General features: G+C 42.5%; 1 protein-coding gene across 1 annotated transcript in view; it reads left to right on the top strand.

Moving 5' to 3' along the window:
• The first annotated feature begins 10,903 nt into the window (after nt 1–10,903).
• cntn6 (contactin 6) overlaps nt 10,904–23,295 on the top strand; it is an 80,334-nt gene continuing 67,942 nt past the window's right edge. The window contains exon 1 of the mRNA XM_028999142.1: nt 10,904–10,986. The gene's annotated coding sequence lies outside the window, so the exon portion shown is untranslated. The remainder of the gene's footprint in view (nt 10,987–23,295) is intronic.

Raw genomic sequence — 23,295 nt, 5'->3', positions numbered from 1 at the left:
ATTAACTGTAATAGCTTAAATGCATTTTAATTCCGGTGCTCTTGCTATTCGCATGATTCCGAGACTCGCATATCTGCAACCCGCTGCATGGTAATAGATTGCGATGCCAGAGTGGTAACCTCTGCACACCTGCTTCTTCTCTTTTTTTTCTATAGTGGATAAACACTCTGCTGGATAGTTAACTATTACGGCTTAATGGATATTGTAAGGTCAATCCGTGGCTTGGCGCGGTCAAACGCAAAACTGGGTCAAGGACCACGGTTTAATGCCTCCTGTCTTGAAGATCCCATCCCTGAAGAGGCAATTAAGCAATACAGCAAATAGCTCTGTAGCGATTTATAAAGTCTTGCCTTGCAGCAACAGAAAGGGCAAGATAGCATTCCCCTTTAAAGTAGCGCCTTCCTCCTAAATTTTATACCAATAAATAAAGGGAATAAATAAGTCCCAGATGTGTGGGAGTCGACCAAAATGATTTAGTCTACCCCCGGCTAATGTCACCAAGTAATTTCATTTGTCTGCATGTTACTGCTGAGAAATATGATCAATGCCTAAATACGCCACTTAGATTTGCATGTTAGAGCCGCCGGTGAAGACAGAGCAGCTCATTTTGGTGCATGGAGCACATGGAAAGGAAGGATGGGGTTGGGGGGGGGTTCAACCTACATAGGGGTTTATTTCAGTGATTGGTGTTGCTGTACTCCCCGTTGGGGCAATTTGTTGAGACAGCTCATATATTACACGTCTGGAATGTCACTTATCTGAGGCAGACCAGGCTCTCATTGAAAGGTCCAAATATAAAAAGCATCTCTCTGTTGTCTTGGGGTGGGACGTACTGTTGTCTCAAAGTGTAAAATTTATAACATGTGATCCGAACGTACTATATATAAATAGAGTTTATAGGTTCCCAGACTCAAGGAAACTTGTTGCAGCGTACAAGCTGAAATTAAAGGTACAATTTTGTACCTTTAACCGACAGAGTAATATGGCCACGCCTTGTCGCTTTACATTTGTACCTTGTATTCATACTCTTATCCTGAATGCCACCAGATGCACAGAAATGTGGCATTGGCATGCAGACTGGCATCCCTGCGGCAGGACAGCTCCGGTCTGGGCACAGTTGCCTTGGCCCGCTTTTCTCTCCTGACCTTAACCCCTCAGAGCACCTTGGGGATGCCCGGGATTGCAATGTGCAGAGATGTGGCCATCTCCCAGCCAACAGGCAGAGACGTCCTAAGGGCCTTCTGTCAGAAAGGGGTAACATCCCTCTACTGCAGATTCAGAGGCTCATTAGCTCAATGGGCCAGAGGTGGCAAGCAGCAGGAAGCTGAAGAGATGCTGAAAGACAATAGTTGTCAACGTTCACAACTGTTATTCTGTCCCTGTTGTTTCTTATTTCCCTTGTACCGTTTTCCCTTTTCTTTTGGCTTATTTAATGCTTTACACTTCCAAGGGCCCAGACTCAAATTTCACATCATTATTCTATGTAGTTATTGAAAAATGTCATACAGTGCATGGGAAAAGTATTTCACAGTGCATTCTTTTTTACACACAACATCCCACAATGACATAGTGAAAAAAGTTTACTTAGCTCAATGGGTATGTTCATAATGTTCATAATGTCAGAAACTAAATTTCTATTGTGTATGTGTCCCCTATTACCCTGATCGTGTGCAGCTGTTCTTAACAAGTTTGACTTTTGTGCTTTGTCCTTGTCGGGTCCTCAATTTGTCTGTCTTGTATCGCAGCACGTTCTTTGTATTATTTGTATTAAACCCTCTTTGTTATATGCCGTGTGACACAACACACATGTTCACAGCCTCTGCCATGAAGCTCAAAATTGATTTTAGGTGCATCCTGTTTCCCCTGATCATCCTTGAGATGTTTCTGCAGCTTATCTGGAGTCCACCTATGGAAAAAAAAAAAGATTTGTAAAGTCGCACACCAGTCTATATAAGGTCCTTTGGAGCACAAACCAAGCAGGAAGTCAAAGGAATTATCTGTAGACCAATCTTATTTACCTCTTACCTACGTAGACCTTGGACCTTTTATTAAGGGCAAAAAAAGATAGCAAATCTTCACAAAACATGCCACAAAATCTCTCATTACCTTTAAAAAATCCTGGCTGGACTGTTAAGGGCATCGCTTTATTTATGCAGATATTCCAGTCATGAACAGCCATTTCCCTCTATCATAAACATAAACAATGTCCGAACAGGGTCATATCTTAATGTACAAAACAAGATGAATTAGTTACTGCATATGTATAATTTTCATTGGACATCTCACTATCTTATCATTTCAGAAGACATGACCTCAACCTTGGCACTTCTTTCACTGATGAAACATACTCATGTTTCATGAAAAACGTAATGAGGACATGATTTTGGCAAGGCCTATCATGGCCATGGATTAACCTTAATCCTGAGATAATGCCACTGAAAGAGAAAGTCCAAGTCTAATTTGGGACAGATTTCATCTAACATTCAGCAGCCTGCAACCCCCTTTGGCCCGTACATAGTGCAGTCCATGCCTACTGTGAGGCTAAGTCAAATTGTGATCTTTGGTGGTGTCCTTTAGACACATCGCTTAAATCAAGGGGGGAAAGTGGTGTGGATTGATTAAGGTGGCATCATTTTGAACCACCTTAATCAATATATATGCAGCCTGATAAGTGCTTTGTGAATTTCTGCCCAATATGTGTGAAAGTGGTACACTGTGATGGAAGAACATCTAGACATGTGACTGCTCTTTGTCAGTGTTCTCTCCCGCTCAGGCACTGGAGTATACACAAGCAATGAATGAAAATTCTGGAATAATTAGATCAGATAGACAGACATCTAATGAAAGTGTTTCTTAACATGAGAGAGGAAATGTGTTAAAATAATTTAATAATACTATGAAACTGTTAAAATTAAATTTTTTTTTTTATAAGAACCCTGCCAACTCGCCTCTGAGCTCATGAACTCAGGATAACACTTTTTACCCTGGAGGGCCAGTGTACCTCAGCATGATAATGCAGGTGTTCATGCTGGCTTTCCATCTCTCTGTGTATTCTATACTTGATAAAAATTAACAACTTTCACTAACTCTTTCACAGTGTTATAAAGCTCTGGTAGCATGTCATTTGTCGCTAAAGCAGTACATTGCATCCAAATCCGGACTTCTTTTCAAAGCCTCTTAGTGTGTGTTTCCTGCTTATGCCCACTGAATAACTCAATACATTGCAATCTTTCCACACATGATGCCAATCACTGCCTATTGATGCCTATCCCACAAGTCTGGTCTGAGTTACCTGTAAATGTGCTTTTGACTGGTAAGATTATTGTGCAAAGCACAGCCAATACAAAAAAAAAAGGAATGGATGAAATAGACACGGGGTAAACTCGAACACACATACAATGACACTGGTAAGGACGGCCGCAACTTAAATACGTTTCATAAATTACAAATAATAATAACATGAGTTTGTGCCACCTGGTGAGCCAAGGACACCATGGCTGTCACGACAATAAGGCGCAACAGGACAGGGAGAACTGATAACCCTGGTGAGGAGGGACGCAAGGAGGTAGGCGAGTTTGCGCTGCTTTGACCTGCAAATGAGAACAAAAACGGGACGGTCAGGGCGAAAAGACAAAACAACAGGACAGGAGACATTAAGGATCAGTCTTACTTGTTTTGACGATTTTGCAGGAATCGCAAATAATGGCTGAGCGGCTGGGCTGAGCCGTCTTGCCTAATTATGGGAGTCATTTTAAAATTCTTTTCAAATTACCTTTAAACGTCTGAATGGCCTTGCTATTTACGTATATAATTTGTTTAGATATTTTATGTCCTGTTTTACCTAGTTTTTAACTGTAATGGTATACTGTTTGATTTTAACTATTTAAATAGAATTCTGTACAGCATTTTGGTTGTGACAATCAAACAACACACTGTGTTGTTTTTAAAGTGTTTTAGAAATAAAATTGATTGATTGCTACACTGTTATTAGGGCTGCATAATATGGCTTAAAAATTACAGTACAGTAAAAATTAGAGCTATATAACTACATACATGGATATCTTCAAGTATCTTCTAAATCACCAAATACACCATATTCAGCCCATTATTGAATAACATGTTGGCAATATAATGAATTTACAATTAAACCGAAATATAATATAAGGTTCACAGGTTCTGCTGGACCACAGATCTGTAGTTGTGGAGAAGTGGCTCACATTTGTTTAATGGTCGGCCACCTTTTCGCTCACTAAAATGTACAACACCAGTAGGAAAACTTGTGAGTATGCAGTTGATTCTTTGGGCCAAGTATATTCAATATATTGCCACCCCTAATTGTAATTTTATTTTGTTTTGGTTACAAGAACTCATATTAAATACTTATATGTACTGGTTTCCAGTCATTTTTGATATACTGCAATGAAGGCAAAGACTAGCGGTTGTTAGTGTGCTTTTGCACTCAGATACATTTGATACAAGATGCACCCAATGCTTTTTACAGCAGCATACATTTATTTTTTTAGGGAAAGGGCCCAATCTGTGTCCTGTTGTATTATTTTGTATTATTATCTGATAAAAATCGAATGTTCATACAAAAAACAAAGTTAAAAAAAATCACACTTTGAGTAGGATAGCAGAATAAGGTGCAATATTAAATACCCAATATGTAAAATGTTACAGCTCAATAATTTGGTAAGTAAAAACCCCAGGAATCAACACTATGCACCTGCTACTCTGCATTATTCAGCAGCTCCTTTTTAATTTATGTAAAAAAGAGTACAGAGGGGTACATTTTATTCGTACATTCTCACAAGTTCGGATACGTGTGCCGTTTTGAAGCCTTCCTGCAGTGTTTTATTTATAAAGAACAACACTTCCTCTCATGACATGTTCAGGCAGTCACCTCGTGGAAGGCATAAGTGATTGTTCAGCCTGCAATGCCAGCCAATTCAGCACCATGGCAACGAACAGCGCTTAATAACGTCACACTCAAGAAGCTGCTGCTCAAACCAACTCTTTAAGAATTTGGGCAACGTGCATGAAAAAAGTAAAGTGGGCCGATGCACTGGTTTCCAGAAACGCATCCTACGGCAGCAGTAAACTAGTCTTTCTCTTCTCTGGGCAGATCTGCCCTCATCCGTAGAGAAACGTACCTACGTGCATCATGCATGGCTTGCAGCAGCTCTGCTTTCTAAATAGATTCATCTTTACCATGCAATTTTCTGCACAATATTTTTGGAACAATCTCTTTTTATTGCTACATTACAATTTTGCACTTTACAGTACTCTGCAGTACAAAAAAGCAACACCTTCCACTTTGGCACAGTAAACACAAGACAGAAAAATGACAACAATTTACCCAATTTTCTAGGACAGAATTTGGCTGGACATGCCTCCTAGTCTCAACCGCTGTCGATCAATACAACGCGTGACAACATGGAGTGTGATCATTTTATACAAACCATCTGCAGCAACTTCTTCCTTCCTTTTCTTTGATGATCTCTCCGTCTCATTTTTTTGGATCCACTGGTTCATGTTGATGTTCCCATTTTGGTGTTATGATTTATACTTTTACTGGATTTATGCTTGCTTGCCATTATTTCTAACACAAACCAAAAATGACTTTAATTCCAGCCTTCAAGACTAGATGTCACGCCGTGGAGAAGAATGGAGGAGGCGCATGTGCTCGACACATTGACATTTAATAATGAAAGGAGAAGAAACGGCTGGAGGGCCTACACATACACAAACTGTAGCGTGGTCTACCTTTGGTGACAGGACAAAACACATCAGACGAGTGACAGAGGTACGGAGGAAGGTAAGGCATGTATAAGGGGAACACTGATCAGGGATCAGGGATAACTGGCACCTCACCGTTATACTAATGGGGTGACTTACAGTGTGAAAATTCAGCTTGTGTTACTGGGAAATGTGTTAATATACTGAAGTAAGGCTTTCGGGGAATTTGTCAAGTGAGCCAGTTTTAGTGCGTTAGCAAAACCAAACATCTGCAACGTGACAAATGACTTCCCCAAAGTCCCCAAGGAAGAACACTTTCAGGCAGAAATGAACATGGCACACTTGAAAGTGCAGAGGTGTTGGTAATCTGTTCAAGATGTCTTAATCTAATTCTGAAAATTATTTGCACATAATTGTGAGCAATATTTCATTACTAATGCTATTTCATCAATTAAAATATTTTATTTGGAGTTATAACAGCAAGTGAGCAGCAGGGCAAAAAGGAAGATATATGAATCAACTCTGGTACAGACAAGTGGAATTGGAATGAGATTGTAGATTGTTGTACAATTATGCTCCAAAATAAGAACCATGTAAATTGTACATGGTTTCTACATATAGAACATATTGTTTCTACAATATTGCTTATACAATAATATGTGCTCCAAAAGAAAAGATAGTACGGAAAATGTTCACTATATTTCTACAGTTAGTCAGGATTGATTTTATTCTTTTACAAGAGGTGCAGATAATAGTTGAGGCCACAGTGTATTTGCACCTCGTACACTCCGAGCCTCCAGTACTGAAGGTAAAAGGAAGACCCTCATCCAGACTCTTCTCCGTCTAGGCCCCTCAGTGTTGGAATGAACTTCCCCTCGAGGTCAGAACAGCTCAGTCACTGAGTCACAAACGGCAGCTCAAGACCTTCCTCTTTAGAGAATATTTAGATGAACTTGTAACCTTCTCATTGTCTGATTTATGTATAGAAACTACAACAGAGTGAATAAAAAGATTGTATTCATCGTTGGGGGTCCTAGTGAACCAGAGTTGATCACTTGATTGATGGTAACATGGAAGCACAGCACACGCACAGCAAGCACAGCACACGCTGCACACAACAAAATGTGTCCTTTGCATTTAACCCATCACCATTTTGTGAGCAGAGCAGTGGGAGGCCTTGAAAGGCGCCTGAAGAGCAATGTGTGGGGACGGTACCTCGATGAAAGATATCAGAGCGGCACCTTGACAGCTTGGGATTTGTAACCGCAACCTTTCTCCGCAAGTCCACTTCCTTACCCGCCGGGTCACTTCTGCCGTGTGTGTGTATGTGTGTGTGTGTCACTGAGATAAAATCAAAAGAGACCTTTCATAGCAGACAGTGAATTCAAGTGGGATCTATGAATGATGCATTTGGTAAATGGTAAGCGATCTTATTTACCTGTAATTCTGAGAGAGGCTACAGATCTTCAGCAGAAGTTCCATTTGTGAAGGTGATGGCGTATCATATCTTTAAAGTGAGTGTAAAAGTAACATGTCATATTATCATATTACACTTTTCAACTCTTTCACAGATATCAGGAAGTTCGTTGGGTAACACGTCAAGTCCCACTTGGATTCTGAGGTAATTACAGGAAATGAATACCTTAATTATGAATACGCTAATGATGGCTGCATATTTGTCCTCGGTCTAGTTTGCATTCCTGGATCCTGAGCGTATTCTCTGCTGATAATGAAAGCGAGATCTACCCTTGGCACATCCGTTCTATTTTGGTCAATGGGCTGCCACTTGGGAACAAGGAATCCTGATACCGTATGTGAACAGAGGATAGAAGTGATATCTTCAAGGTGCGGTTCCTAGCATGGATGGTGCTTCATATTCATGTCGCTCATTCAAGAGCCGTTTGAGGCTATTTCAAGGTCTTGGCAATTATGAACAAATAGTCTTTCGTGGTAATATTTGTCAGTCTATTAATGTTTAGTGATTTCATTTACTCTAAATTTTTTAGTTGATACTTCATTAAATAGTTAAAAAAAAATTGGAACGTTCTTGTTTTCCACGTAGCTCTGTGTAATCTTCCAGTGCTAATCAACTGTTTCTTAAAAACATAATTTAATGCAGTTTTTTTTTAATCATCCAGATGCCTAATCTTTCTATGATAATTTGACTCCAGCCTTGCAGGCTTGTTCATGCCATTATGAAATCTTGAAAATGTCATCTTATGACATCTGTTTGTTCCATCTGTTTGTTCCACTTTTTCTTCCTTTGAGGTGGATGTGACAGTAATTACTAATCTTCCAAGAATATAATGAGATTTGATGATTAAAATTTAGGAACAGATTTAAGATGACAAATGTTAAGAAGAAAGGGAAACTGTGCGTGTGCTTTCCTATAAAATACAGAAACTAATGAAGATGTATTGTGTAAGTAAAAATTTGAATCTCTGAATAATGCTTCTTTTTTATTTGTAGATAAAATGAGAATGAGAACCCACCTTTACCAGAACCACCCAAAGATTATTGTCACAGTCCTGAAGCCATAAATAACCGTAGAGTTTATGCTTTTAACAAGATCTCTTGATAATTGAGCTCACAGTGATCTGGTCCTCCAGACTGTGTGTACGTACAGAACCCTCCCTTATCTGGTCGCGGCGCTGCATCCCTGATAAAAGCTTGGAGATCTTAATGCCATCACTGGTTTTAACACCACTTGGGTCCATCCGGTTACTAGTCAGATGTGTCCTTATGAAGCGAAAGTGGTGACACAAGGAAAAGTGTGTCACCCTGGGTGACCAGTGGGCAGCCATTACAGGTGCCCGGGGAGCAGTGTGTGTGGGACCTCGGTAGCACCTTGGTGGTTAGGGGTTTGAACCGCTACCTTCCGATTACGGCCACCACTGCCTCTTCTCCGGGATTTCATAATCTGCACGGACTCTCACAGCTGCCCACTTTTTTTTTTTTTTGTCACTACGGGGCTGTTTCAACATCGGCCATCATGTCCTAACTCATGCCAAAGGTCACACACTGGACCAGGTGTGTTCTGCTGCCTTTCCTCTCTCCCACCTGCAGTGAGGAGACCTTGCCATCTCTGAATGCGATGCTCTTCTCTTTTCCTGTTCCCACACCAAGACAACCTGCCAAACGCATTATTAATTATAGAAAGATCATGTTTGGAAATGAGCCTTTCGGAACATCACACATCTGTCTGAATGCTTCATCCTGAATGCACGTTGGATGGTCTAGTCTCACATTGACTCACAAGTGAGCTACGCTCCGTGAAGATTGCTACTCACTGTCTCAAAAGGCACAGTGAGGGCTTTAAAGGGCATTGAGGGCAGTGGTTGCCTAGTGGGTAAGGAAATGGGCCTGTAATCAGAAGGTTTCTGGTTCGAATCCCAGACTGCCAAGGTGCCACTGAGCAAAGCACCGTCCCCACACACTGCTCACCAAGGGTGATGGTTAAATGCAGAGGATACATTTTGCTGTGTCACCGTGTGCTGTGCTGCAGTTTCACAAGCAATCAGTGCAAGAAACTTATTTTGTACTTTTCGTTGTACTTGCAACCAAACTGCAGTCCAACAAAGTTTTGAGAATTACACGAATACAAAGTTTGCTGCTACAGTGTGCTGGACTTCCTTGGGCGCCCTGAAGCCTTCTTCACAACACGTCTCTCCTTAAAGTTTTTAATGATTTGAGACATGGTTGATTTAGGTGCAATATTAGTAGCAGCAACATCCTTGCCCGTGAAGCCCTTTTTATGCAATGATGACTGCACGTGTTTCCTGCTCGCGTTTCCTGCAGGTAACCATGGCATCACCCTCCTTTTAAAGCATCCAGCCTGCTATTCGAACTCAGTCAGCATGACAGGATGAGCTCCAGCCACTGAAATGATCTCCGCTCCTTTTGTGGCAGGGCCGGAAAAAAAAAGGCCGTAATAAAAAAACAGAAGCAGCAAACTTGTATTTGTGAAAACCAGCATTCGTCTCATTCCCAAAACTTTTGTCCACGACTGTAGGTTCATCCGAACGTTAGTGAAGTATTTATGCCACTCCTCTGCCCTCCATCTCAGAGAAAAAAGGACGGCCGCCCATCCCTCCCAGGCTGTGCACTCCGGGTCACACACCGGGTCTTCCTGCCGTTTCCTGAGTGTCATCAGCTATATTTTTTTTAGATGTGATAAATACGCCGTGAATGTGTCCAACATTGTACCTGTCACCCGGCTTGTTTCCTGCCGTGTTTCACGTCTCGTGCACCGCCGTGACGCGAACCTGTTTTCCAACCACATTTTACTTCTGCTGAGATGACGGTTCTCCTTGAAGGTTCGGGACATTTTGGGACCCGTCATTGCTGTTCAAGAAACTGCATTTCAACACATAAAATACATTAACCGCCAACCAATGGGGTTTTGTCCTTTTACATAACATTTGCATAAATGTCTGCCGTTCATTTAATTTCGGGGTGAAAGGGAAAGTGGACACAAATCAATCATTCAAAGAATTATCACGCAACATCAAGCCTAAAAAAAAACTATACGCCTTGAATCCCAAAATCCTCACAAACTATTCGATAGAACTGGTCGCCGATTGGAATTCCACAGTGACATCATCAAAAGAAAAAAAAAATACAATGAGATTTAAAAACGACGTGCGTAACATCAGAGGAATGGTTGGGTGGTGCATCCCTCCTTCTGCCTCTACAGACAGCAGAGACAGAGAGATAGAGAGAGTGAGAGACACAGAGAGACAATGAGAGAGAGAGAGACACTGAGAGAGATAGAGACAGTGAGAGAGAGAGACACAGAGAGACAGTGTGAGAGAGAGAGAGAGAGAGAGTGATAGAGAGAGAGAGACAGTGAGAGAGAGAGAGATAGAGACAGTGAGAGAGTGAGAGACACAGAGAGACAGTGAGAGAGAGAGAGAGAGAGAGTGATAGAGAGAGAGAGACACAGAGAGACAGTGTGTGTGAGAGAGAGAGACACACAGAGAGAGAGACAGATAGAGAGAGTGAGAGAGACTGAGAAAGATAGAGAGAAAGAGAGTGAGAGACACAGAGAGACAGTGAGAGAGAGAGATAGAGAGAGAATGAGACAGTGTGAGAGAGAGAGAACGAGAGAGAGAGAGCAGATAGAAGCGACAAGCTGCGCGGGGAGGAGGGATTAAGGAGGGGGGTTCGGGGTTCTCTCGTTACTTCGTTCTTCGTTCGTTTCTTTTTTTTGTCCGCAGAAGCCGCGGACGCCGCCGCAGCCAGCAGGTAGGACCGGGATTTATGCTTTTAGTGATACTGGTTGTGGTGTTTTTTTGTTTTTTTTAACACGCCGTGACGTCGTGACTGTCGCTCTACCAGGGTCACCCCAAAAAAACTTCACCTTCTCCGCCTGTTCCACGTTATTCCCGCAGTTAGCACGTTCCTGGTTTTGGCGCGCTGTCTTCATTTGGAGTCCTTCCTAATTTTGTCAATTCTCTCTTTTTTGGCCGTTTGTAGCGAAATAAAAGCGAAAATTCAAAGTCCTGGCGTCGCGTATTGATCCGTGTATCGATTTACGTATCGATACGTATCGCCCGACATTTTTTGAGCTGCTTAAATTCGGCAACTTTGCTTCTTACTTGAACGCAGGGAGGCGAGCCCGCCGCGGGCGAGTCGAGTTTTTAAAATGTGTTCATTCCATCTTTTTATTCTGATGGAGAAGAATGGTTGTTTGTACGCACGCACGCACGCACGCACGCACGCACGCACGCCTCCGAAGATGAACAGGCTCTGGTCTGCAGCACGCGTTCAATACAGCTCCGGGTGTCCATGTCTGTCTGTGCTTATCTGTGATTATGAATTGGATTGGGACTCATTATTAAAGGCGGGTTCAATGACGCTGTCAGTGCAGCAGTGTAACAGTGGCCCGGGTGACATAAGGTGACATAAGGTGACATAAGAGCCTGTAGGTCATTATTCACGCAGAGGAAGAGCGAAGGGCTTGTTTGCCATCATAAATCATAAATGCACGGTGCAGGTCTCTGGAGAGCTCGTCCCTGCTGGACGGATCCCCCCCTTGCTCCTGTCACAGCTGTATTACTCCCACCAGGCCACCCCGCCCCACCCCAGACCGGCACCCACGAGTGGCTATGAAGAAGACGATGATTTATTCTACTCTGCTGTGGATTCACTTCTAAAGAAGCGACTTTATAAACCTGCCACGTCTTGGCGAGCCTGTCAATGCGTCCCAGTGGGGCGATCTGGGGTGGGGGGAGAAAGTGCTGCCATGGCTCCTTCATCCTGCTGTGCCGAGGGTGGGTTGGTGGGGAGGACAGCCTGGTGTCCTCTCTGAGGAAATCACAACACATGTCAAATTACTTTGCCTGACTGATAACATCATCTATTTTTCCTAGTTTGTCAGGAAATATAGGAATACACACACACACACACACACATATGGGTCTTAGTTTCTGTCATTAATTGATATTGAGTGAAAAGTGAAAATAAACAGGGGTGGTCAGCTTACTCAGGAGTGCAAGTAATGATTTAGAACCATTCATGTTACTGTAATTAAGTAATTTCTTTTTTGGCGTGTGCTGACAGAGTTGCCAGATTGGGCAGTTTTTAACTAGGTTCATGAAAATAGCCTGTTCAGAATGAATATCTGGCAACCCATGGCAGTTCATTGAGTATTATTTTAGCAATGCAAAGGTACTTGTAATTAAAACATTTTCAGTACTACTTTATATTTGCCATTTACCCCTTTCCCTTTTTTGTCTAGACTTCAAATTTGAGACAATAAGTCTTATACTTGGGCCAATATGCTCCTTAAAAAAAATTGTCATTGTCATTTGTCAGTGTCCTCTGGGTGCACATTCCCCCCATTTCACTGTTTAGGATCACAGGGTGCGTTGTTTTAACAGTCACTAGGAATGCAGTTTGCCATGTTCCTCTGTGGTGGCAGGGCTCCCCCGGAACTTGGGCGTGTTTTGTGGGTCGGATGCGGTTGCTGTGCTTCGTACATCCGTGAGATGTGTTACGTATACCCGCCCACCCACTCCCTTGCACAGAGGTAATATAGGTGTCCTGCCACAGAGAGCCGTTATGAGAGTCAAAGTAATTGGAGGGCTGTGAAATGGGAGGAAAAATTGTTGGAGGAATCGATAGATGCTGTTCTTTTGTGGTGATGAACAGTGCACCCCTGACACGTGCATTTCTTAAGAAGTCGTTACTCGCAGAATGGCGCACAGTTTAAGGTGCAGTCTATACCGACTGCACCTAAACAGCCTTCATTTGCCTTAAATTGCTTATTTGTCAAAGCTAATTAACTGAACGCTCAACCTAATAAAATGCTTTTTATGTGGCAGAAACATACATATTGTGTTGGCGAAATGGATTTTTCTTTACTGCTGCCATTCACGCCTTGAAAAGAGCTGCTCGGTCGGTCTTTCATGGTTGTCATATGTTTTGTTCGTCCAACATGAAATTCAATTGCAGAAACAGTCACTCAAAGGGGCTGTGGGTCTCATGACGGCAGCTTTCGAAAAAGAGAAAACCTTGTTTTTGCATCAGCCTTCCTCAACACCAGGCACCAGCCTTCTTGATCAGGCAATACCTTACCAAGATTCTAGTCTTCGCGAATCATTCTGCAACCGGACTGGACCGGAACTGGAGGGCTAAGGTTCTGTAGTAATTCACGGCAATAACTGCGGACATGCTCATGCCCAAACGCCTTTTTTGTTTTTTTTTTCCCCATTTTAAATCTTACCTGACTGCTATGTGCATCAGTTATTAATAAATAAATAAAAAGCACACCAACTTTAATGGAGTATTCAACAATGGCTGTTATTTGGGTGTTATTATGACGATACCGGTTTTACGCATGGGTGGACATGGATAATTATATATGAGACTCATATTAAAATTGGATAAATGTATCACAAATAACTTAATTGAAAATCTATATTTATGTAAAATATTCATGTTATGTTGATAGTGATATGTCTTTTTCTACCTACCAGTGTGGCAGGCCTCCACCTAATCCACCAGTTTTTCTTTGCGTAACGGAACATACAAACCTGCCTTACGTCTCACATTACATACAGAGCACAGATAGTTGGAGATTTTCTCGCTTCCCTTCTCTTTTTTTTTAAAGATATTGCAGTTCTCCCGCTCGCAGACCCAGCGCGGGAGAGTCGCGAGCAAGACTCTTGGTGTCGGAGGCCTAATCTTCGCTGCTTGACAGAGATAACGGTGATGAATGGAGCGGGTGTGCTGGTGTAACATCCTGGGCTCAGTGTTGGCGAATGGGGTCAGGACGGTGAAACGCGCGCTGCAATTTATCCCGGTCCACTATCCCGGCCTCCTTCGCAGGCTGCTGGGAGAATTGTGTTAACTGCAGCAGTGCTGCCTCCGCGGCGGCAGCTTAATGAGGACTTGGAGCTGGTCATTCTTGAGTGAAAGGATTGTGGCTCCTTTGGTGTTGGGGTCAATTTGTCCGTAGATTATACCTGATGGTATTGACATAATGGCCAAAAACAGGGAGGCACTTACAGCAAAATGCATGGCGAACCTCGTTAAAAGCACACTTTTGCATTAAGACTAAGTGATTATACAGTCTTGATCTATGATGGCCATAAACTTCACAATCATGAAAAAATGGGCATATTTTGTGTGCGTGTTTACATTACTATTTAAATGGAGCATTTATGGCAACAAAATACCCCAGAAACCAGTGCAACATGCGTACTTTGCGCATTCGAGAGAAGCGCGAACATGACGGAATACTGGGAGAGAGAGAGAGAGAGAGTGCATGTGTTGGCCTTTATTTAACTTCTCAAGGACCAAATCTATGAGAACAGGTTGGGATTTCTACAGGTTGGGATGTCCGGGCTGTTGAGGTGCTGGAATACGGAAGCGACGCAGGCAATACCGGGCGACAGCATAGAGAGCAGTAGCTGAAAGTGGAGCCGCAATAGTCATAAACCGTTTATCATACCTGGTCGGTTTCGGTTTCAGTCCGGTGATATCAGAGTAAATAGCAAATTTGCACGCTCATTCATGTTTATTTATCTATCTGAATTTTATGCTGGTTTTGAGCATGTTTTGCAGACTGGAATGTCCATGTCTGTTGTACCCATGCACACTTTTGGGTCAGATATACAGATATGTAGTTAGGTTTCTCTGATCTCTCAGCGATATTAAACATATTTTTTTAGTTGAAAATAAATAACAGGCTTTGTATATTTGTGTAATTTTTCTACAAATGACCATAAAATACAATTTCCATGCAGGACAGTTGGTCATCCAGCATCATGTAAGGTCATTCAAGATCAAAATTCAACCCCCCCTTACCTGTAACAGGTTCACATTTTTTTAACAACCATTCCAATTAATTGCCAAGTTTTGAATAGTCCTGTGTGCTTTTTTCTTCGTCTCGAAACCGCCACCGGGTTTGCATGACCGGGATGCAGGTCAGCGACCTGCTTCAGTAGCCAAAGAAGAAGGCCTTACAAGCTCACAGCCTGAACCGCGCATTGGCCAAGGGCAGCCATGTTTTGAACCCCGTTCGAATACCCCCTGGTCAACTCGGTGAATGCGGTTTCACCTCGGCGCTGAAATGACTTGCCGGTGCCCCGTACCGCTTCCTGCGCTCTCGCGAATGCGCGCTTTTGATTTAAGTTGGGAGAAAAACAACAAAAAAAAAAACCCGAATAGAAGCAGTGAAGTAAACAAGGCATTGCGGCCCAGAGAATTTATCCCTGACTCGAGCAGCTGGCTGGAGCACGAAATGGAGCCACTTCACCGAAGCCGGAATGAAGCTGCGAGGTTTGTGGTAAATAATCGGCTGCGGCGCTCTGCCCCGCCCCGGCGGTTCGCTGGCTTGTCTGTCTGTTCGTTCGCACGCAGACCCTCCACCCCTCCACTTTGGAGGACAGGTAAAGGTGGTTTGGAGGACACGTGGCTGGGCGGCGGGTGGGCGGCGTTCAGGCGGAGGGGTGACCTCAGCCTGCTGACGAGGACGCGGGAAGGCAGCACCGGCGCCTAATTTTCGGGGGCCTTGTAACTGCGCCTCTTTTCCCCACCCTACTTGTCTCGCGCGGGACTTTAGGAAATGGACTGCGGGATACGCGCTCTCTTGAACGAGTCGTAAAACATGCGGCGGGGCTTTAATTGCTCGTGTCAAGACAAACGGTTATTCTGTCACCAAGCGGCCGCCAGACAGAGGCTGCCATTGTGCACAAGCTAAGTCGGGTTTGTTTTCATTCATAATTTGCTTTTCTCAGCACCTTTTTTTTTTTTTTTTTTTTTTTTACCTCTCAGTCAACCACCTTCATTTAATGCTTCTCGGCACCACAGGCCCGGGTTCATGAATAAACCAGGGTGCTCACTGTCATTGCTTGGAGGAAAAGGGGAATGAAAGTATCCTGCGCTCCCCATTAATATACCGGGGAAAAAAAAAAAAAAACATTACTAACATTACAATCTATTATTTGTGTCAGTATATACAGTATAATTAACTGCAAGTTGTCTTTAAAAATGCGTATAAAAACTGCATAGAAAATATTTCTTTTATGTGTATTATTAGATAGTATTTTTTGCCTTTTTTATGTGTTTTACCTAATGCAAAGGATCATCTAATGGGCATGTTTTCCCCCAATTTTGTCCAAAGTGCGGACAGATGGTAGTAAGTGGCAGTGTGAATGAGGGGGATCCAGCTCAGGCAGCTGCACTAGCAGTGCTGGAGAACGTACACGGTGATGTGAGCGGGCTCCAGGGGTTTTAGCGCAAGATGCCCAAGGATTAAACCGTCGGAATAAGGAGAGAGCTGAGCTTTCCCGACACCCGACAAATCCGCTGATGCCCGAGCTTGCCAGAGACCAACATTTCTAGGCTTTTTATCCAAGTTAACAAGTCTTCAATCATGCCCAGAACCACGAGAAAAAGCCCTCTGAATGGAGACCTATTCTGTAAGTGTTGAGAATTTCACTCTCTATAAAGGCACTAGTTTCGAACTGATTCTAAGCACAGCACTACGCACCACGCACGGGGCATGTTCTCTAGTGTAAAGTCAAAGGCGTCATCAGGATTTACTAAAAATGATGATGTTTGCTCATGTGGTATATTGATGGGCACGGGTTCACGGGTTCAAATCATCTACAGTGAGGAAGTAACATGCATGAGAGCTGTCAATTGTTCGGCTCCGTTGTGATTTTCGATTAAATTTATTTAAAAGATGTGTACCATTGTCTCTCCCAGGAGTCCTCTCAGCCAATTATAATGCCAGGCCGAAGGTGGCATAATTGGTGTAATGATCTTATAAATTACAATTAAAGACATAATTAATGTCACTTTGCATAAGAGTGCCTGATAAATGTAATCCACATGAAATGATCACTTTAACAATCCTGCTAAATAACCTGTACAGTGTTACTATGATGACAGTGCTACACATTAAAACAAAATTTTTGCTTCAGATAAATCACACAAATGCTGAAATTAACATAATGACCAAAATGTGTAACAACCCAACAGTTTAGAAATAATGTGTACAAAATTGACATGAATGTGTTTCATATTTTAAAGCTTTGTGCTGAAAAATGGCGTATAATATTTTTCTTTGTGACATTTGGCTACGGTTATGATTACAAACTACAAAGCCAGTCTGTCTGTATGGACTGTGAAGTGATTCCAATTTTTTTTGGCTTTGTTCACAAATGCTTGGGCAGTGGGCTTGTCTTTGAATGCCTTCCTGAGATCACTGAATGTATTGCTTAATAACCCGTAAATGGGATTTTTACTAGCCCTATCATGTGGTTTATGGTGTCTAGATTGTCATAAAAAAGCAGAAGACAGAATTAAAATGTAGTCCTTCCATTTTAAATGCACACTGTAATGCTTGTGCTGTAACTTTGTGAAAACTATGCAATATCAAAAGATCTATTTTACGTCTGAAAAGACCCGGGCATCCATCCTGACTGCCGCACTAATCACTACACAACAAAGCTACTAGCAACTACCCCCCTTGTACTGCTCCTTTGTGATCATGGTTGTAGCGGCTTAGAAATGACTGCAATTGGGACAACTAGGCTGATGATTTTGTTAAAACATCAAAGGCACAAAGTGACATGTAACCCAACCAAGTACAATATGCATTATTACAGTATGTTTTGGTATCATTAGTTGTCTTTTCAACCAGTTACACTTCCAGTAATAATGACATTTTTGTTAATGATGAAATCAGGGGGGGTGGAATAACAGAATAGCAGGATTCTTACGTACTCATTGTAGGCACCAACATGCACGCTTCTCATTCAATTTGAATGGGGTGATGAAATGCGTTGCCACTTCACCTGCGTGGCAGATAATTCAGAGCTTTATTAACCTTACCAGGTGCTGGTGGAGCTGGTGGTCTGTCGTAAGGCCCTGAGGGTCCCAAACACACCAACATATCCAATGTTCATTTTAAACGGTTGCTAACAAAACACAAGACGACCACCTGCACACCAACTCCACAAGAGAATGGCAACACGAGCCCCAAATTACGCCCATAAAATTGTCCATGCACCATTGCACGGAGCATGCTTGATGTTAAAAGTCCCGTCAGTGTCTCCATTATGACATTGTGGCGGGACCGAAATAGGGTGTTTTTGAAGTACCAAATAAGAACGTAATCTGGAGGACCAAATGGGAGCATTTCTCAGCGAGAAATTGTTACAGACATCGATAACATTCCAGCGATATATGGCAAAGAAGGCCGTGGTGGTGACCAGTTAAGGATCCCACAAATGTCTTGGAACATGTCCCTTGTTTGTTGGGTAAGCCGAAGCCTTCGTATGCAAGAGCAACATCTGGAAGCCGCACGAATCACTCTATTTTGCTTCCCTTGTGTTCTGAGGATTCGGTCCTGGCCGTTCATGGATGTGTTGATGGCGTGTCTTCAAACAATTGTGTCACGCTCACTGATGCAGAGGGGAATCACCATATTCTGCTGCATATTTTAGTTTATTTTTTTGCGATATATTCATGAGGCTGCGCTGTTCAACTGGAATATATCACACAAACATTTTAGGGAGTGCACCCTTGAGTTTAGCAGGAGTTTGCACTTCTATTTGACTTTGAAAAGAGGTGTCAAGACAAGCTTGAACCTTTGTGCCAGCAGAACAGAATGTTATCCCATTATCTGCGACCCAGACTATTTCTTTTTACAAAAACCTAGAACCGGGTATGCATTCTGATTTCATGCAATGAAATATAAAAAGCCATCATATGTCTCCGTGCATTTCTGATTTCTGGCTAAAGTAAAGAAAGTTGCGAAAGCGAATAAGCATTGCTAAAAAGCAGGCTTTCCATGCTACTCAAAGCAGTTAGTCAGACTTTAACTTTTTAATTAAACTTTTGCTTACAGGCATTTACTGGTCTTGCTTAAATCTTGGCACTAATTACCTGTCCTCAGAAATGTTCCGGAATCACATCCTGTTTTAATTTATATGGATGGGATTAAAATATGTATATGTTAATAATACAGGCGTATAGCCGAGGTGCGTGCATGTTATTTTTATATCAAGGTTAATTCACGTAACCTTCTTGTAATGCTTCTCCTGTAGGTGTATTAACATCACATTAACTCCACATGTGATGTCAGAGCATTACTACTCTACAGAATTTAAGGGAAGGTAATAGAGAAACGTCCCCAAGGAATATGTTGGGAAATTGCTGGTGTCATATTAATTTCATGTGCTCGTGCAGATGGTTTCACATTCAAAAACATGGGGCCACTGTCTGAGCTGGTGATTCTTTCTTCCTGTCTCTTGAAACAGTGTCTTTTATACAGTTTGTATAATATTGCATGGTATTGATAGACCACATGCTTGATGCATTTATTCATATTTAAGCATGCACTTCGCGCCAACATGCTTACCCCATATCCCAACTACTGCACTACTGATTAATAAAGATTTGTCAGCATGTAATCAATATGGTTATCACTGGATATTTATGATCCCCTGGATGCTTATTAATTTGACAAATGAAAGGTACACATTTTTACCACAATTGAATCCTGTAGTAGACCTTGGTTATTGAGGATGGATCAACAGAAGCAGCACTGAAGTCAGCCGCATAATTAATGCATTACTCACCAAATGGATTTGTAATGGGCCAGTTCACCGATGAGGTGATTTCCTTTTAGGCAATATTGTACTTTTTTTTCCCACCCCTACATATATAAATCTACTCAGCAGAAAATATATATTGTAGGGTCATTATATATTGTAGGAGCTACTGGCAGTAGGTCTTTAGTCAGGTAGGAAGCTGTTTTTGGCTGCGAAGGCAAGCCTCTGTATTTTGAATCTGATGCGGACAGCTGCTGATGCCTGTGGAGGGAGCGTCGCTGTGGTGTGATGCAGAAGATCTGGGAAAGGTTGAAATCAAGCCACTGCACCTGCATTGTGGATTAGCCAGAGATGCCAAATGGCACTGAACGGCTGAACTTGGGAGGCTTATGTGACAAGACATGGTGCTGGTGCTGTAGAGGCTGGGGAAGAACAGGTCCATGACCACCCCAAGGTTGCGTGCTGTCACTGAAGCAGTTCCAAAATACCCAGTTTTGCAAAAATTCATTCACTTTGCCCTGTTTTACAAAGTGACTTTCTTCTGAATAAATTTGACCAGTAAACCATTTTTTACACAGTTAAAAGTTAGAAAACTTAAAATAAAAACACCTTATAACACAAAATGTATTCTCTAATCATCAGATTATCATTGGGTCAAATGATGTTGCTGACTGCATAATTTTTTTTATTCTTGGAAACATTGGGTAAAACGATCATGTTTTGTACAGAATACAAATGTAAGACAACACCACTTCTTCCAACATATTTTGAGATGTTAGTTGTATTTTAGGTTCATTTTGTTCATCATGCAGGCTCTTCATATGCTGATCCATGCGTTCAGACAGCAGCGGTGACAGGGTTGCTTGTCTCTTTCCAAGCCACTTGCTCCACGTTCATGGGCCAAACCTGCTTTCTGCCCCATCCCATCTATCGGCACCCAAATGTCAGATCTCACAGCGCACCATGCTGCGAGTCATCTGGTGCCAGTAGCCCATAACCGAGGCAAGGCGTGGATCTTCCCTCTGTGAAAAATAACTTTTGACATGTATGATTATTCCAGAGCTTTGAACTGTCCTTCCCCATTATACCTGATTGATTTTTGTAAATATGTATATAAAATATATTGGGGTGGAAGATGAAAAAAAAAATATATATATATATATATATTTTTTTTTCATCTTCCACACCATATTGGGCCTCTTTTAACTTAACTCGTTGATGTTCAAAAACAGTTTGGAGGGGCTTTATCCACTCACCAAAGGCGTCATGGGTTTGCATGCAAATATGGGGAGGCTTTGAGCCCAGACTCTTTGGAGTGTCTCAGCTCCTGCCAGGTCTTATGGATCAGAACCAGCCTGCAGCTCTGATTGTTCTCAGAGATATCATTACTATGGGAAAAGGGCTTTTATAGTTTGTGCCAAAAGCGGAATTGCTTTAAACTGAACTAGACATTTTCTTGCATTGCCCTCTTAATAGAAAACATATCCTGAAGACACCGAAGTAATACAGAGGATCTACAATCCTGCCATGCCTATCCCAACATGTATTAATCATTACCTGGCCTCACCTTGGTTAAGGGAATGTGGCTAATGCACTTTTTCCTGGTATTAATGCAAAAGAAAAGAAAGGGGGGGGGAAGCAATCTTTTTTAGAAAGACAGCACAGATGTTTTATTTTGCCTACATAAATCATCAGATATCATAAATCATTTAATGTTTGCATGCAGAATGATTTCTGCCTTTGCTTGAGTTTGTTTTTTCTATGTTTTATGAGTGTTTCAATAACCATTTCCGTATAAAATCAGAATAGAAAATACACATTACGGAAAAAAAAACTAAAATAAAAAAACACTTCAATCTGTTGCAAATAAAATGAACTGTGGTTGAATATCAGGTTTTACTCATTTACAGGTCACATGACTTTCTGAAACACTCTGTTTCACTGTAGTGAAACACACTGTAGTCACGCTGGATGGAGGAGGAATGCCTTTTTTTTTTCCCCGTCGTATAATATCAGGGAATGGAAACAAGTGATCTGGACGCACAGCTAGTATGGGCAAACTTGGGGTGTGTTCGCTAGCGTAAGGTCACAGGCTCCCACAGGATCTTGGATATGAGAAACCAACGAGCCTTTTAGTTGCTGTGTAATAATTTCATAATGGGAGTTTATAATGGCAGGGACATGATGACTGACAGCATCAGTTTCGCATCAGTTCGGAAACCCCTCCTGCGATGTGACCCCTCCTGGTTCCTGGAACTGTGGGACTGGAGCACCCTGCTAAACTCGACTCGGGTATTTCCAGCATTGATGGAGGCTCCTCTGCCCCCTGCCTGCTAGATGGATGGTCTGTAAAAAAAAGGGGGTTGTGGATGTGGAGTGTAGGTCGGGGGGGTCCAAGGGAGACGTGGTCAGAGCGCTGTCAGGAGATGGGAACGGTGATTCATTTTCGGCATCACTACACCCGGGATGATCTCATTACTTTCTGCGAGGGACAGTCACCCAGATGGGAGCTCTCTGACTTTACAGCGCCGAGCTGGGAGACATCGTTTATGACCGACCGCACTGCTGAGACACTCGTCATCTTTTTTTTCCCCTCTGCTGCTCCTCAGCCACTGGCCAGGCGCAGACATACCTGCCGAAATACCAAAACTCAAACCATCTCGCTCTTCTCCATCGCGTTAATAAACGTCCGCCTTCACACCTCATCAGGCAAACCGCCCCAGATTCAGATACCCTGCACCGGATGAGCACCAAAGAGTGCAAATCCATGAAAAACCTGCTACCTTTTCTTTTTTTCTCTTAATTAAATAGTCCTCAAAATGAAGACTTGTTCGATCCTCGCAGCGTCGGCGCGATCGATTCATCCAGCAGAACTGTGCGTTCTCCCTGGAAATGTTTCATTTAGCGCTACACACGGATCGGAGATGTCATTGGTAATCTGCGTTGGGTCTGCTTCAGGGTGATGTTTACATTTACAGCATTTATCAGACGCCCTTATCCAGAGCGACTTACAATCAGTATTTACAGGGACAGTCCCCCTGGACAATTTAGGGTTAAGTGTCTTGCCCAGGGACACAATGGTAGTAAGTGGGATTCGAACCTGGGTCTTCTGGTTCATAGGCGAGTGTCTAACCCACTAGGCCACTACCACCCACATGATGTGATGTGCACTGAATTCAATTCCTGGTGCTGTACGTCCTACACAAGAACTGTACTATATTCCACTCAAAATATGCTCGATGGCATTGTTTTTGGAAACCACAACACGCATTATGTAAGATTCCCAGTCATTATGTCACTCCACGAAAAACAACCTGACCTTCACGGTGCAACTAAAGTCAGCCAACAGGAAGATTACTGCTTGTCTTTCTGCTACTAAAGACGCCTAAACTCCATCATTGGTGTTTGGATGGTGGCTGAGATGAGGAGCGCTTTCCTGCTGTGTTGCAACAGTTGGGAAGACAGATTGAAAATGAGACGT

This window comes from Denticeps clupeoides, chromosome 12, assembly GCF_900700375.1.
Source record: "Denticeps clupeoides chromosome 12, fDenClu1.1, whole genome shotgun sequence".
NCBI lineage: Eukaryota > Metazoa > Chordata > Actinopteri > Clupeiformes > Denticipitidae > Denticeps > Denticeps clupeoides.
This window is presented reverse-complemented; position numbering and strand designations above follow the sequence as displayed.